The 17,265-nt window shown below is 48.6% G+C and overlaps 1 long non-coding RNA gene across 1 annotated transcript in view; it reads left to right on the top strand.

Annotated features, from left to right (window-relative positions):
- LOC138439413 (uncharacterized) overlaps positions 1 to 13,169 on the top strand; it is a 35,166-nt gene extending 21,997 nt beyond the window's left edge. The window contains exons 2-3 of the long non-coding RNA XR_011256725.1: positions 9,523 to 9,720; positions 10,856 to 13,169. This is a non-coding gene — a long non-coding RNA (uncharacterized lncRNA). The remainder of the gene's footprint in view (positions 1 to 9,522; positions 9,721 to 10,855) is intronic.
- Positions 13,170 to 17,265: the final 4,096 nt, after the last annotated feature.

Genomic DNA, 17,265 nt, shown 5'->3' with positions numbered 1-17,265 from the left:
TGGTTCTAGTCTAACACCAAAGCCTAGGGCTCTCTTTCGGCTGTGCAGGACTGTCCGCATGCCTGCCTGTGTTTCCTCAGCTGTCAGATGGGGTAGCATCAGTGTAACAGTAAGGTGATAGGACTAACGCTGGCCCATGGTAGGCATTTGACAAATGCGAGTTTCCTTCCCCCTCCCTTTTTTCTGTCTCTGCAGACTAGAGGTATGTGATGAGCCTTCCAGGTGGGGAGAAGGCGGGAAACAGCCCAAGTGTGGGGCTCCTTGGGAGAAAGGGTGGTCATCACTGATTTTCTGGCCCAGCTCCCCTACTAGTTGGAGAATACCCTGTGGCAGGGGCCAGTCCTTCTTCACCTTTGCACCCTAGGGTCTAGCCCAGTGACAGGGAGCGTCCTGTCCAAGGCGGCTGGATGCGGTTGGCCCTCGAGTGTGGACCAGTCCAATGGGCTGTCTATTGTACCCAGCTGCAGGAGACTTCTGGTGAAAGAGGGCCTCCACTAGGTGTGGCCTGGTATGGCATGAAACGAGCCCTTTACCCCTCTACCCCTGGCAGCTCTCAACACCCCAGCCTCACGTGCAGTCCCTGGGGTTTCATCTGCACCTCCTCTTCCGCCGCACTCTGTTCTCCTAGACTCCTGGGCTGAGGGTCCTCCACATGCATTCAGTGTCTCTCTCTCCCCATTCCCTGCAGTGTCTGAGAACCCTGAGTGTTTCTCCTGCCTAATCCCCGTATAGTTTGTGGGACCAGATAGTCTCACCTATCACTAAACGGACTCCATTACCCTGCACTTGAAGTTCCTCTTTCTCTATCCCCAATACAAGTGGAAATATATCACCGCCCTCTATTTTTATAAACTCTGCTTTTACTGGGAAACATTTCCCAGGTCTTCTCAAAGGATGTCCTGTCTGTCTCAAAGGCTCTGAGCTCCCCTGCCTTTCTTTCTGCCCATTTTCCTTGTTTGCTGTCACCTCATTACTCCATGAGAGAGAGAATCTGCTTCTTGTCTGGAGAATGGGGTCAGGAGCCAGGAAGGATCCAGGGGTGGCCCAGTGTATGTGGCATTGTTCTCAGACTGGAAAGCATGCATTTGAAGCAAAGGTGTGCATCTCAGCAAAGGGAGCTGCGCCTGAAGTCTGTCAGCCTAAAGCCTGAAGCCTGACCACAGGGAAGGAGGCAGGAAACCTTGCGGAGCCGATCTCAAAACAGGATCCAGAACGAGGAAAGGTGGCCAACAGGGAGGATGGCTTGGAAGGTCTCCCACTGTAACTGAAGAAGAGCACAGGCGTTAACCGAGTGCCTCTCGTAAGCTGGGTCCACACTAGATCTCTCACACTTTGTCTCATCCAGTCCTCACAACAAACATTGGGAGGGGTGATGCTCTTCACTTTTTCACTCACGAGGAAAGAGGCTCAGAGAGGTTAAGTAATTCAGCCGAGGTTGCACAGCTATTAGTGAGTGAAACCAGGGTCTGTCTGAAACCAAGCTCCCCTGAGATTTTCCTGTGCTACTTCTCTGATGTTAGGTAAATGAGGCAGTAATTCTCTCCATTTCCCCTCCCAATTGCTAAGTAGCCCCTCATGATCTCCCAAGATTATTCCACGGGATTCTGCATGTGTGTCCCAGTGTCCTGGATTTTGGGGTTTTCTTATTGATTTACAGACCACCATAACAGAAATAAAAATAACAACGATCCATCCCGCAGTTCCCTGCCCCAAGCAGATCAGACTCAGCTTATCCATGTGCCGGCCCTCTCTGCAGATTCACAGTGGAGGACAGGCTGTGTGTCAGGAGGGCAGCCGTGGCCTCAGAGCTGGCCTTGTCCATTTCCTCTGGGATCGGGGTGTGAGGCCCCTTGCTGGAATCCCAGGCCCCCAGGCTTTCCTGCCAGCCCTTAGAAAGTGGCTTTGTTGTGCTCTAGTGAGGCTGGCCCCTGTAGGCATCTGGGGTTTTTCTTTAACTCTTCATCAGCTGAACTTCCCCTGCAGGGACGCACCTCCAGTGCCCAGGCCGGATGTGGGGCGCCTTCCACCTGCCAGCAGAGGATATGCTCTGATGCTTTGGTTCCACAAGGAGGGTGGGGAGGGGAGAGGATGGGCCTCCCTCCTTGTGGTTTTGGGTGGGGCTGGCAGAAGAGCTGGCCCTGGTCGTTCCTGCCCTGGGTGGATGCCACCTTGCAGATGGGCCCCTCTTGCCCTAGGAAGACCTGCCCTGTTCAGCTGCTTTCTAAAAGGAAGACAGTTTTATATCATCTTTAAATTACAATTTTTTAAATTCTAAAAGCCATATGTGATTTAAAAAAAAAAAGGAAAAGAGTATAGGAATGTGTAAGGAAAAAAATGCATGGTCTGAGCCCCATTCATGCAGTCTCACCCCTAGGATGTGCTGACAGCTTCATCCTGCAGGCCCTCTGTAGCATGAACAGCTACACAGATAAACGTGTGTCTGTGATGCTGCTTTCCCCCTTTTTGCACACACACCATAGGTGTAGTCATAAAGAATCTGCCTGACGATGTAGGAGACACAGGAGATGCAGGTTCAGTCCCTGGGTAGGGAAGATCCCCTGGAGTGGGAAACGGCAACCAGCTCCAGTGTTCCCATCTGGAAAATTCAATGGACAAAGGAACCTGGCGAACTGCAGTCCATGGGGTCGCAAAGAGTCAGACACGACTGAGCACGCACACACACACGCATTGAGGGAAAGTGTGTGTCGCAGCTAAGTGTGTAGGCTCTGGAGTGAGACAGGAACCAAGGTTCACCACCTGTCAGGTCTCTTTTCCTCATTAAGTCTCACGTGGAAAGTGGGACCAGCGATAGTGCCTTCCATCCAGCAGGCCGTGGCAAGTAAGGGAGGTCACCCAATACTCAACACATTAAGGCACGATGAATTTCTGTTATCAGTCAGAGTGTGTATTTATTTTTAATTAAGAAAAAATATCATCCCATTATTATACCATTGGGTGGATTCATCATTTACTTATTAGACCAACTCCTTGCTGACGGATATTAAGGTCGTCTCCATACTCACCGATAAAAATGCCGCCATCGTGTGTGCATCTCTGTCAGATGATTTGTGTGTGTTTGTGTGTGTGCACTTGTGAAGCTGCTGGATCAACATAAATTGTGATCACTGCTTTTCTCCAACACTGGGTGGTAGCAGTCATTTTCCTCTTTGCCAGTCAAATGGGCGAATGGTGATATTGACTTTTAATGTATATCTTTTGGTTATTAATGAGGCCAAGAATCTTTGTGTATACTTATTACACATTTTAATTTCTTGAATAATGACCTGTTTATTTCCTCTCTCCATTTCACTAGCTGTTCATCTTATTGTTTTATGGGTGCTTTTTACATATTATAGATATTGACCCTGTTTTATGTATGTTGTGGACATTTATCTGTCATTTACTTGGTAACCGTCAGCAGGGTCCTCTGTTATACGTAGTGCTTAATGTTTGTGTGTGTAGTCAGTTTTGTTAATCTCTTCCTTTAAGAGCACTGAGATCTGCTTCAGGCTTTGAATGTTATTCTCCAGCACTAAATTATACAAATATTCTAATAGTTCTGGTGTTTTCATGGATTTGCTTATATATTTTGTTGCTGTCTTTAATTCTGTCGTAACTGTGGTGCATGTACTCTATTTAAAATAGAATCCTCCATCCTCGCTCAGCTGTATCCCACTTTATCGTCACCCCTTTTATTTTGCCTGCATGTTTCGTTCCTGCTCATCTGCCCTGGCCCGACCCTCAGCGCCTCCCAAGGCAGAGACCTTTTCTGTTTCATTCACTGCTGCATATGCAGTGCCAGAATGGTGCCTAACACAGAGTAGGCACTAAGTAAATGTTTGTCAAACGAATAGACAACCAGCCAGTTGTCACCGTTATCTTATTTAAATAAGATACTCCATTCTTTCTCACTAATTTGGAATTCCTTCTTTGGTAGCCTTTCCTGTTTCTTCGACTGTTATTGGCCTTTCCAGATTGTCTCCCTCTTCTTTAGGTATACAATTTATAATTTTCTAAAAAGTCATCAGTTTTTGAATTCATGGACATCAAATTATGCATAGAAACTTAAAATAATTTATCTTAAATTCCCTTAAGTTTAAAGCCATATTAATATACGTGTTAATAGTGTCTTTCTCAGTGCTTATTTGTGATTTTACTGTTCACTGCTAGTCAGATTAGCCTGTGGTTTGTCCGTGTTGTTTGTCTCAGAGAACCAATTTCTTTCATTGTGGTTGCTGTACTTTTCTCATTCATTCGTTTTTGCTTTCAACTTTATTCATTTCTTCCTTCTAGGTTATTTTGCTTTATTTTATTATTTTTCAGCTTCTTGGATTAGATGCTCGATTCCTTCCGTTTCAGTCTTCCTTCTATCGTGAAAGCATTTAAGGTTTAAATGCAGCTTTGGTTACATTCCACAGGTTTTTTAAGTAGGATTCTCAATCTTGTATGTTTATAAATATTCTGCGCTTTCAGTTTTGCTCTCCTCTTTGACTCAGATTTAGTTAGCAAAGCGCTGTAAAGTTGTCCTGTGTAATTTGCTTTTTTATTTGCTACTTGTTAGCTTCTCATTCTAAGGTATTGAGAACTGACTTTGTGATACCTATGTTGGAATTTGAGATTTTCTTGTAGTCTAGTACAAGAACATTTAAGAAAACGATGTTTTGCTTCTTGAGTGTATATGAAGCTAAGCTTACTATCTGCTAATCCTCTGTATTTTTCTTATATAAGGTTACTTGTACCATCAAATCTTGAGTCATGAGCTTGTTTTGCTTTGGTTTTGTTCTGCCTTCTCTTTGTAATGCTAAGAACGTGTTATTTTATATACTTTATGGTTCTGTTGTCCAGGGTGAAGGTGAAGGTTCAGGAGTTTTGTTTCTTCTTGGAGAAAGACTCATTAGCAATATAAAATGCCCCATTTTATTCTAACATATTTGCATTTCTGTCAGATATCAATACTGACTTACCTGCATTCTTTTTGTTGCTCTTTTTTTGCTGTTTCTTTGATTTCAATCTTTATTAATTTGTATAAATAGCATACGGCCAGATTTTTTTCCCCTACATAATCTCTTGTCTTAAAGTAATTTAATTTGTTTACATTCTTGTATTTATGATGTTTCTTCCTACTTTATGTCTTTTGTTTATTATACTTTTCCTTTCTTGTGTTCTTTTCCCTTTACCAACTCTTGCTGGATTAATTGAATTTATCCCCCCTCCCCCACAGTGGTTTAAAAAGGTCTGTATCTTATCTTCCTTCTAGAAATGGTTCAGTTCAATTCAGTTCAGTTCAGTCGCTCAGTCGTGTCCGACTCTCTGCGACCCCATGAATCACAGCACTCTAGGCCTCCCTGTCCATCACCAACTCCCGGAGTTCACTCAGACTCGCATCCATCAAGTCGGTGATGCCATCCAGCCATCTCATCCTCTGTCATCCCCTTCTCCTCCTGCCCCCAATCCCTCCCAGGTTACCCTTAAATAAAAAACTAAAACCCGTGTTTCTATGTCAATGTCAGGAATTCAGTGTTGTCTAGTTTCCAACAAGATGAGACCAATATTACCCACATTTGTTTAGATTCGACTGTACATTTTTCTACTCTTACTGTTCATCATTGTTTCCTGCATATCCTGCCCTGACCTTTCTTGAATTACTTATTCTGATACAGTTTTTATTTTGTTGGAGTAATTCCTTGAGTAATTTTTTTTTAAAGAAAAGATAAGTGGGTGGCGTGCTATTTTTAGTGCTTCTCTGTTTGGCTTTGAGACTCGGCTGAGAAACAGTTCTCAGGGTTGTAACTGCTTCCCCTCGATCTCTGTAGTCTTGGCTCTGTTGCCCTCTAGCAGTTAATGATGTAGATGTCAAGGCCAAAGCCAAGTTGATTCTCAAACTTTGTATAGACACTGTTGGAGAGGAAGCTGAGTTCATCACTCACTGGGTAAGGGGGAACTTCTCTTCTATAGCGTCTTGGCATGTCTGGAGGAAAGAGGCAAGATTGGGATTTGTTGACGGTTGGAAGTCTCTAAAACAGGTATGTCAACGTAGGGCTTGGCTAGGATCGTGTAAGGAATACACTACAGCAGTCTCAGACCGGTGGAAACAGTGAGGAGGAATGTTGAGATGAGGCAAGAGAATCAGAGAAGAGCTGATGGAGCCTTCAGCACGTTTCTGTAATGAACAGTCAGTCCATCTGCCAGGGCTGGAGTCTCGTGGAAGTAAATCATGCTCACGAAGGCAGTAAGGTGTCTGGGCTGGTGGTTTCTGTCCCCTGCCCTGTGCCCCAACTTTGGTGTTTCTGGCAACTGGAAGCATTCACTCATTATCGTTGGCTCTCAGGAATCCCATCCTTCCCGCCCTGCCCTGGCTCCACTGCCTCTGTGCCAGTTTCCTGGGTGTTCGGCAGGGGGGCCTTCCCTTGTCCATGTTGGGTGAGACCGACTGAGCTCTGATTAGATTCTCTGTCCTTCCTGCTCATCCACTTTTCCTCAGGCTTGCTGGCCAGCTGATGCTGCCATGAACCTGCTCTTTCTTGTACATGTCTCTCTTCATTTCAGTGGTGTTTGGGGGAGAGGAGGTGGATGGATGAGCCAGGTCTGCGCTACAGAACCTCAGGTGTGTGTAACATTCCCGGTGACCCCGATGCAGGTGCGTCCACCTCTCCCACGGGTCACCAGAGGCCAGAGTGGCATTGAGGTGACGCTGAATGAGACAGAGAAGAGCTGTGGCTCAGCCCTCCCACCTCACCCCATCTTCTCCTCCAGCCACACCCTTGGGCCTGACCGCATTACCTCACTGACTAAAACAGTTCAGTGACCTCACTCCCCTACAAGATCAAGGCCAGACTATCACCTACACCAAGGTCTTTCCCTCCCAACTCTCCCCTCATGAGTTATCACTGCCCCTCACCTCTAACCAGAGGGACAGAGTGCAATTTCTTGAACGTTCGGTCAGTTTGGGGGCGCGCCCTTTGTTTGAAACGCCCTCTCTCTCCCACATTCCACGTCGTCAGAACTGACTGCTCCTTCCTGTACACCTTTACCGCGTAGCAGCTTAGAACCAGGGATGCTATAATGCGTCCCTTTGACTTCTTGCCCCTCCCATGTCCTTACCCCCAGCTGTGATCCCCTTGAAGGGAGGGACCGAATCTTTTCTGTCTTTAATCTCCAGGATCTGCTACCCAGCCTGGCCCCAAATAGGCGCTGAATGCACATCAGTTAAATGAATGAACAGCCACATTAGGTTCTAAAGAGAACCGTTCTATGCTGACTGTGTGTGATACACCATGCCAGTCCCAGGGGTAGGGGAACGAGTCAGATGGCCCGTCCCAGGTGCATGCTGTGTGTGTGTGTGTGTGTGTGTTTACACGCGCATGCACACTCAGTTGCTCCGTACTGTCCCACTCTTTGACTCCACGGACTATAGTCTGCCAAGCTCCTCTGTCCATGGGATTTTTCAGGCAAGAATACTGGAGTGGGTTGACGTGCCACCCTCCAGGGGGTCTTCCTGACCCAGGGATTGAACCTACATCTCCTGTGACTCCTGCATTGGCAGGCAGGTTCTTTACCACTGTGCTGTCTGGGAAGCCCTACCAAGGCTTTTTAAGACTCCTGGAATCTGTGGGCATAGAGGGTGCCGTTACATATTCCGAGAGGCCAGCAAATGTGCTGTGGCTATTCTGGGGAGGCAGGGCTTGAGTCCAGTTTGGGGTGAGCTGGCTGAGCTTTCTGAGAAAGGTGGGGAGGATTTGGCCAGGTAGACATGGTTATGGGGAGGAGAGTAGATGTGAGCTGAACCAGGTTCAGAGGTGGGGGAGCCTGGACTGTGTTTACAGGATAACGTGCTCTGAGACCTTGGTGTTTCTATACTGGGAGGGATAGAGCTAGCTCTTTTTATTAATAATTTGAGATCTATTGGAGGGCATGAGGTTGGATCTGGGGATGGTAGAAAAATGTGAAGTCGTGAAAAGTTTAGATGACTTGGACAACAGAATCAGGAAAGACTAGACAGGAGCCCCAGCACAAGTTCCATTGCACTGCCGTGTGGTGGTGTGATGCTGCTCTGGAGTGCGGGATGGGGCGGGCTGGATTTGAGAGCAGTGGGTAAAGCAGGGAGGGGGCAGCAGAGGGGCTTCGGTTAGCTGTGCTTTCATACGAATCAGCAGTAGGATGTAGCTGCCAAAGCATGAGCTACCCCAAAGCTGTGTCAATAAAAACATGGTGCCCGGAAGAAGGAAGGTGGCAGTGCCCCAGACCTGCATGCAGGTTACCTCAGACCTAGATTACTAGAATAACGAAATAGTATCCATAGTATGACATGGACTGAGCCACGCGCCAGGCATTGGTCCAGACCTTTCAGGTGTATGGAATCATTAAACCCCTGGGAGGCACTTGTCATTCTTAGCCCCTCTTATCAGGCACAGCAAGGCTCAGCAACGTTGCAAAGCAGAGGTAACGAGGAGAAGGCCTTAAGTAGAACCCAGGTATCCCGGCCCTAGGAGCCAGGGTACCCGTTCTCAGTTGCCAGTCCACATTGCCTCCAGCAGGCACACCGGCGTACAGAGTGGTGGTTATTCAAAACTGATGCAGTAAACGTTGCCTCCCTTGGCCCTCAGTGCTCTGTTTTGTTTGGTGATTTGGGGGATACAGTGAGCTCTTATGTCTGTTATTGTGTTTAATTCTCACCCAGGCCCCGCTGTGAGTCACTTTTGCATGTTGTCTTGGTTTTCTCTTGCTGTGTAACAAATTACCTCCAACCCAGTGGCCAAAGACAAGCCTCCTTTGTAAGCTCGAAGTCCTATCGTTCTGAAGTCCGGCACAGAGTGGCTGGGTTCTCTGCTCAGGGCTGCAGTCAGGGTATTTGTAGCCTGAATTCTCATCTGGAGGCTCAGAGGGAAATTTCGCTTTTCCAGACTCATTCACTTGTTTGAATCCATGTCCTAGGGAGTTGCCGGGGTTCAGCAGGGGGTTGCTCTCAGCTCCAAGAGGCTGCCCTTGGGTCCTTACCAGATGGCCTCCTCCATCTGCAAGTCAGCAAGTGCATGGCGAATCCTTCCCCTGATTCTAAGCCCTATGACTTCCTCTTTTGTGACCAACCAGAGACAATTCTGCTTTTAAAGGATTTTCTCAATTAGGTCAAGCTCATGGAATAATCTCCCTGTTTTAAGGTCAAGTGTGCCTATAACAGAATGTAACTGTAAAAGTAAGATTCATCATATTCACAGTCCTGAGGATCATGCAGGATGTGTTCCCCAGGGAGATGGGAAACCTAAGCACCATCTTAGAATTCTGCCTGCTTGCTGATGAAGAAATAGAGGCTCAGAGAAGTTCGGTGCCTGATACGAGGTAGAACATGGTAGGCACCGGGGCTAACACCATCTCCCCAGGCCACTTGGGAATCTGTCCCTGCCCCAAGACAAGCAGGCTGGGAGGAGCCGGGGGCCTGGGCCATCTGAGACCAGGCGGACATTGTTCTATGTGTAAAGAAGTTGACCTGGCAACTCTTTGATCATGTTTCTTGACCATCCCCTGCAGGATTCGAAACACGAGCCCGGCAGCCTCCAACTAGTTCATGGAGGAGCCTCGAGAGATACTGGCCAGGCGAGCTCTCCCTTGCAGAGGGAAGAACAGAGTGTGAGAGGAGGCAGCTTCCACTGGAGTGGACATGAACGCTGGTTTTCAAAGAGAACAGCGTTTTAGTTTTGGTCATCGCAAGTGGTGCCTTCAACACAGGTAGGAAATGGGTGGTCCTCAAACACCCTTGCTGGGGGCTCCATGTGGTCTTCCTTGCTGAGCTTGCTAGAGTCCTTCCTCTTTATAATGGATGATGGTGATGATGATGGTGGTGACGATGACAAAATGGATGATGGTGGTGATGAGGTTTGATGATGAAGCCTCCCTTGAGCCTCTGTGAAAGCTGGACCTCCTTGGGACTTCCTTGGTCAGGAGTACAAGAGAAACCTTGAAAATCAACACTCTTGCTCCACACACTGTCTCCCCTGAGATGCAGTGCTGTCCCTCCAGCCCCTCAGTTTCCAGTCTGTCCTCAGCAACAACTCCTCTTAAGGGACCACAGCCTCCCTATGTACCAGCCTCACGGTATCTCCTGCTGCCAGAGCTCCACCCACTTCTCTGTGCCCCCCACCCCCCGATGGCTCTTGCCTAAAAAACCCCCTGCCTAGTCAGAGGATCACAACAGAGCAGGGTCTTTCAGGGTCCTCCTGGATGTGGAGAAATGAAAGGATATTGGGTTCCCAGTTTGGCCTGCATATGAGAATCACCTGGAATTTTTAAAGATTCCAATGGCAGGGCCCCACCTTCAGAGAGACTGACTAAATGGCCCTGGGAAAGGCCCCAGCATGGCTAGGTGCTCTCTCTCTCTCTCTCTCTCTCTCTCTCTCTCTCTCTCTCTATCCATTTAATTCATTTTTAGCTCTTCAGGTATGAGTTGTGATTTCAGGTTATAAGTTCAGGCTGTGGTTCAGTTTAGGTGTATACTGTTAGAAGCTCTTTGGGGCAGGAATATAAATCTTTGGATGTTTTGTCTGGCCGTGGAGTACATCAGAATCATCCAGGGAGAAGGAGAGGGAGGGAGGGAGTGCCTGGGTTTAAAAAAAAAAAGGGGGGGGGGAAGAAAATAGATTTCTTGGCCCACCCAGACATGCTCTCTGCATCAGGCTCTTGGGGGCTGGGGACACAGGGATCTGTATTTTTATGTTGGTCTAGCCAAGGTCTGGGTGCTTGGGGCCTCTCTCTGGGGCCCCTGGAGATGTCTGTCCTGTGTTTGGGTCTGTGGGCTCAGCTGTGAGTCCTAGCCGGTGCTTCCCAGCCTGATGTGCCACGAGCAGTGCTCTTTCTCTTCCTCTAGGCAAAAGTTTTCCCACCTACAGAGAGGAGGATAGGGCCTCTGGCAACCCTGAGAAACAGCTGCCTGAACTGTGAGGGGCCTGGGCCTGGGCCTTTGCATACACCTCAGCAGTGCTTCGTGGACCTCCTAGACCCAGACTATGATCAGGATTCTCCAACAGAGGTGGAAGAATCATCCCCCGGACTCTAAGGAAGGGTGTCCTGGCATGTGAGCCCCAGTTTGAGGGGATATGTAAATGTGGAACTTAATAGTGAAAGCTCTGGATCTTCCCAAGTTCAATCACAGCTTCAGCGTTTACTGGTTTGGGAGGCAGGTCGCTTAGTTTCTGCCTCGTGTTTCTTGCTTGGAAGATGGGAGAGTCGTGGCCCTTGCCACACAGGGCTGCTCGGGAGGTACTGGTGAGGCCCTGGAATGTTCCCAGACGCCTAGCCAGGGCTCCCCAAGATGGGCAGCCCTCCAGCTCACGCAAGCAGGTTGCTGCCACTGCGCCCTCCTCACTGTAGCCCTGTGATGAGTCAGCCAGGCTCTGCCACCTGGCCCCAGTGCCTGAGTTCCTCAGAGAGAGTCAGGGTGAAATTAAGGGCCAATGCTGCACACAGGACCTGGACACATCGCAGACAAGATTTAGTCCTGCAGAAACCCCAGCGAGGCTGGTTCTATTGCCTCTTTTGTACAGATAAGGAAACTGAGCACAGAGAGGTCCAGTAATTTAAAGACAGTCACACGTCTAGCAAGGAGCAGAGCCTCTGGCTACAAAAGGTACAGTACTTTCTTCTCCACTAACCTGCTTCCTGAAGAATGGCAGTAACAGCTTCAAGGCTGACTCCTGCCCCAGGGATATCTGTGTTTTAATAGAAATCAGTAGTACCATAATATGTACGAATGGGGCCCCCTTCCTCGGCATCCTGGGATACCTTGTGGTGCCTTGTTTAGCATTTGTCTCCGTTCATATCCATCGCAGTTAGCTGTACATGGTCTGCTCCACTGGCAGTCTCGGGGCAGGGTCTGGATTTAGGCAGCTTGGTGTACAGTAGATATCTAAACTAAGCTGGAAATAGAAACTTCTGAGGGTTGCAGGCAGAGAGATGGGGACACTGTCGCGGAGAATGCAGACGGAGAATCCTCCCCAGACCTGGCACTAGCCCTCTCCTACTTTACTCTCACAGACTCTTTTTCTGTCCACGGAGTCCCTGCCAGCTGCATGGAAGAATCTTTAGGAGATGGGACTGACCCAGAGGGAAACGAGCTATCAGTTCCAGCGAGAAATCTGGTCCACCCCTTCCCGTGCTCCCTTTGGGGAATACAAGCATATGTGACTGACTAATGGGGCACTGACTCAGTGCTTCTGGAGTGTCCAGGCACACAGGGCCCACTGCTGGCACAGCTTCGCCCAGCCATCAGCGGGGAAGCTAGAATACCTGGCATCTGAGTGAGGTGGAGGGCTCAGGCCCAGGCTGGCAGGGGTGCCAGGCAGGAGCCAACCATGTGCCAGCCTTCAGGGGCCTTGCAGAATCCCTCATGCCAGGGGCAGCGGGGGGTGGCGGGGGGCATGGGGGTTGGTAATTAGCACCATTTGAGGCTTGGAAATGAATATGTTGCATTACATATCTGTGGAGTCGTGGCCCCTCACATTTAGTACAGTCCTGGACTGGGGCTCTCTCCAGAATAAATGTGATTTCTGAATGAGTGATTAGAGGGTGAATCTAATTTGGAAATGGGTATGAAAGCATTTTCTCAGCAGCAAAGCTTTCTGCTAGTAGTTTTCAAGCTTTCAGAGTTTTAGAAGCCATTTAAAAAAGTCAAATCCTGCACGGAATGCCAAGTTAAAGTGGTAGTTTATTAACACCCATTTATTTTCTAAGTTCAGAATTTTAACATCTATTTATTATGAGCATCCATTAACAGAACAATGATTCAGCTTTGATGCATAAAAACATTAGAAGCTCAGGGTCTAGATCAGGCATCAGCAAACTACAGTCTATGGACGTAACGCAGGCTGCTGCCTGATTTGTGCAAATGAAATCTTTTTGGAACACCGCCATGCCATGCGTTTAAACATCACTTACGGCGACTTTCCCACTCTAATGGCAGAGTTGAAAAGTTGTGACAAAGACTGTCTGTCCCACAAAGCCAAAAATATTTACTCTCTGGCCCTGTATAGAAGTTTTCTGGTGTCTGTTGTAGATGGTCGTTGAATCGGTGTATCAGCTGTAACATCCAGGATCTCTGTGTCGTTTTTTGTTTTGTTTGGCTTGGTTGCGCGGTATTAAGAAAGTTCTAAATCATGTCAATAAAACAATGTGAATTGGTAACAGATTCGTAACAGCTGACCGTGCAGCCAGGATGGGCCTTTCGTTTAATGTTATGTGGACATTTGGGGAGGAAGAGACGGGAATTCTGGTTTGCATCACTCACAGTATCAAACATTTGCTTGAATTCCTTCTTACAACACTCAGGAAGCATACAGTCATTTGTGACATCTTTGTGGTAATCCATGTAATCCATTCTCATATCACTGAAAGCTTTAGCACGTACTTGTTTGTGTGGTTTTACAAAGGTGTGTATCATCCTGAATTTCAAAAACAACAACATAAAGATGCCCAGTAAAGAGCTCCAATCTTTCTAGTTGAAGACACATTTCAATCCTGAAGTTCCAGATCCACCAAGATCCACACAAACCACATTCAGCTGGCCACACCCGTTGTTAAGTGTGCCACTGAACACCTTTGGATGTGCAGGTCCATTTTCCCTAACAGTTTTAACGGATTCAAACTACATTTTTAGGATAAAATTGTCACATGACATTTGAAGAACCTCTGAAACCCCTCTGCAGAACACAATTTGAAAACTGGTCCTTTGGCAAATATTGGTGGTTCTCTTTTCTGTGCTGAAGGACAACGGTGGAGCCAAGGATGCTGAGGGTTGGGGTTGGGAGGCTGAGGAGAAAGTAGTGAAAGATGGCAGAGGACAGAAGCGAGGCGATGCTGTCAATGGCAGAGAGGCTCATGGGGCAGGGGAGGGGCATCAGTAATGGAAAAAGTACTTGGGAAAAGTACTGCTGAAGCTGGGAGGTGTCTCCTAACAATTGATGACCTAAACACAGTTCTCCAGGGCTGCTCTGAAAGCTTCCAGCCATAGGCTTGGAAGAAAAGGTGCAGAAGATTAAAATATGCTCCAAGAAATGTTAGGGGAGTATGTGGAAGGCACATACAAATCACTTCTAATCATCATGCTGAGAACCTTTGAGGCCAGTCAGCAGATCAAGACAGGGAAAGGGAGCAAGGGAGATGAAAAGGGGTGACAGAGGGGTCCTCTGGGTCAGCTCACTAAATCAGTTTATGCAGGAGGCAGACAGAGCCTGCTGGGCTGCCGTCCATGGGGTCGCACAGAGTCGGACACGACTGAAGCGACTTAGCAGCAGTAGCAGCAGACACGTGAACATGGGCGATACTTGCCAGTGACCTGAATGGGGACAGATGTCAAGGCCCCAAGGAGGGGGTGACTGGGGTTGGACAGTGGCTTTGGGCATTCGAGGCAAAGCCCACACAGCCAGGAATAAAACCCAGGAGTCCCGGCTCCCGGGCCCCCTGCCTTCCCTTGGTGGGCGCAGAGAAGGGAGGGGCAGGCTGGTGGCTTTGGGAGGCTGTGGGCTGGAGAAGGCCTCTCAGAGATAAAAAAGCATGAGTTCTTTCTGAGGTTTTGCTGCTCACCCCATAGAAAAAGAACATTTTTAGATTTTAAAAGGATGACCTCATTTTTTTTCTTATTTACATAGCCCTGTTTGTTTATATAGCCCTTTAAAAATAGCCAGCGTGTGCTAAGCTTAGTGCTCTCTCCCACCACCAGCGGCAGAGCCACTGTGTGGGGAGAAACACCTTTTCATCTAAGAGAGGGGCAGCCTTGTTTCCGAGGACAGATGGGAGCAAAACGGGACAGGTAGGAAGTTTCGTGGTTTTTCGTGTCGCTCTTCCAAAATAGCCACACGCCTGCCTCCCACTTCCTGCCTGACTCGACTCAGATCGATTTTCTCCTGCTGAGGACTTGTGTTCCATGAATTCTCAGCTAAGCTTGAAGGGATCCATCAACAAGCAAACAGGCTGGAGCCCAGAGGCGTTGAGCTTGGCATTTTGCATCCCAGCTCTGCTGCTCCTCAGCTGTGTGGCTCTGGGCAAGCTGCCCCACCTCTGTGTGCCCCATCCGTGAGATGGGGCAGCACTACCTGCAGTGGCTGTGTAGATTAAGTGAGGGAGTGCATGTGAGAGGCTTAGCCTGAGGCGGGCACGCAGCAACTGTTAATAACCTTCCTAATTAACGACAGCAATTGTGATAGCCATCCCCTCACCTGGACAGTTCATCACAGCAGCCTCCCAGCTGTCTTCCCCTCCTGTTGGCTTGTCTGCTCCAGCCCATCCCTGTGCTGGCCCAGAGTAACACAAAGATGAAGCACCAATCTGACCATGCTGCCTCTTGCTTAGAATCCACCCACAGTTTTCAACCACTATGGCCGGGATCTGCAGAACTTTCTCAAAATGGCCAAATGTAAATCTTTTAAGCTCGGCTGCCCGTACAGCCTTTTGCAGCTACTCATCTTCACCACTGTAGCGCGAAAGCAGCCGTGAGCAATGTGTAGAGGAATGGGCGTGCCTGAATTCCAGTAAAACTTCATGGACAAAAGCAGGCAGCAGGCTGGATTTGCCAGCCCCTGACCTACAGGACGAGTCTAACTCCTTAGCTCAGCGTTCCCAGCCCAGCGGTTCCTGTCTTCTCCATCCCTCTTACTCCTCCTCGCCGGCTCTGGTGGAACTCCTCATGCTTGACCCCCTGCACATTCTTTCTGGACTTTCCTCCTCTGCCTCCAGTGTGACCCTCCCTGCTGGCATTAGGAACCTTTGCTCTGGGATCCTGTGGTCCCCTGTCTTCACTTCTACTCTGTTTTTACTGTTAGAGAGGGCGTCCCCAGGCAAGGACTCTGCCTTCCTCCTTCCTATGACACTGCAGTGAAGCTTCGGTCTTTGTAGATGCTCAATAAGCATTTGTGTTTGAACACAAATATCTGTGAGACATATGGGTACCCTCGGGGAGCTTACGGGCTGGATAGGAAGCTAGAATGTGAGCTGGTGAAAAGCCAACCAGGGTACTGATTACAAATCAGAGGAAGGAGAAGGCATTTGAGTCGGACCTTACAGTGTAGACAAAAGACTATCAGAGGCAGGGAGGTCAGGAAGGCTTTCTGTGCTGGGGAAATGGCAGGAGATCAGACTCAGTTTTGGGTTCAGGGTGGTGGATGGACAGACCAGTAGGGTGAGGGTCTGATCAGGGGCTGGGGTGGGTCGCGAGGGAGTTTGGGCTTTCTCCTGTGAGCCAGAATTTCCCTAAGTGTGATCCACAGCTCTCTCTCTCTACTTGAACAGAATTTCCTGGGCAATTACTTTAAAATGCAGCCTCCGGGATTCTGTCTCAGACTGGAGGCTAGGAGCTGCAGGGGAGTTAGGCCCTGGTCTGTAAGAGGCTGCAACACGTTTTGGGGTGATGGTCATAAACTGATGATCTTCACATGGATATCACCTGCGGGTATCACTGCCAGGCTGAGGAGAGGCCAGCTGGGAACTCTTATCTTCTCCCAAAGCAGAGGAGGACACCCAAGCTCAGAAACAGCAAATGACTTGCCCGAGGTCACACTGCAAATTACTTGCAGATATGGGCCTGACTAGTTTTGGAACATGGCCTGGGGTGATCCTAGAGGTTTCGCAGAGGGAGGAGGACTCATGGGGACTGTCTCCAGTGTCAAGTTAGCGAGAAAGTGCAAGTGTTAGTCACTCAGTTGTGCACCCCTCTATGTGAGCCTGTGCACCAGCCAGGCTCCTCTGCCCATGAAATCCTCCAGGCAAGAATACTGGAGTAGGTACCATTCCCTTCTCTAGAGGATCTTCCTAACACAGGGATTGAACCTGGGTCTCCTGCATTGGAGGCAAATCCTTTACCATCTGAGCCACCAGGGAAGCCCCCAGATGTTGAACAAATGAGGGAATGGGTGGGGCAGGTGGATGGATGGACAATAAGGGGACAGAGGAGAATGGAATTCTGAGGTAGTTCTGATGTTGCAAGCCTGGAGGTTTAGGAGAATGGTCATACCAGAGGCAGAGGAAGAGAAAAGATGAGTTTGGTGCTAAGTATATTGAGTTTGAGAGGCCAGCAGGAGGCCAAGCGAAGATGCTGGCCGCTGGAAATGCAGGGTTGGGGAATTCCAGGAATAGGGTTGGTGTTCTATGAAGCTATGGAAGCTGCTGGTGGGATAAGGTGAGAAATGCCGAGAGAGACAAGTAGGGGATTAAGGACCAAAGCTTGAAGACTGAGCACAGGCATCCAGGAAGAAAAGGCTTGGGTGAAAGAGTCAGAGAAGTGCTCAGAGG

Source organism: Ovis canadensis, chromosome 1, assembly GCF_042477335.2.
Source record: "Ovis canadensis isolate MfBH-ARS-UI-01 breed Bighorn chromosome 1, ARS-UI_OviCan_v2, whole genome shotgun sequence".
Classification (NCBI taxonomy): Eukaryota; Metazoa; Chordata; class Mammalia; order Artiodactyla; family Bovidae; genus Ovis; species Ovis canadensis.
This window is presented reverse-complemented; position numbering and strand designations above follow the sequence as displayed.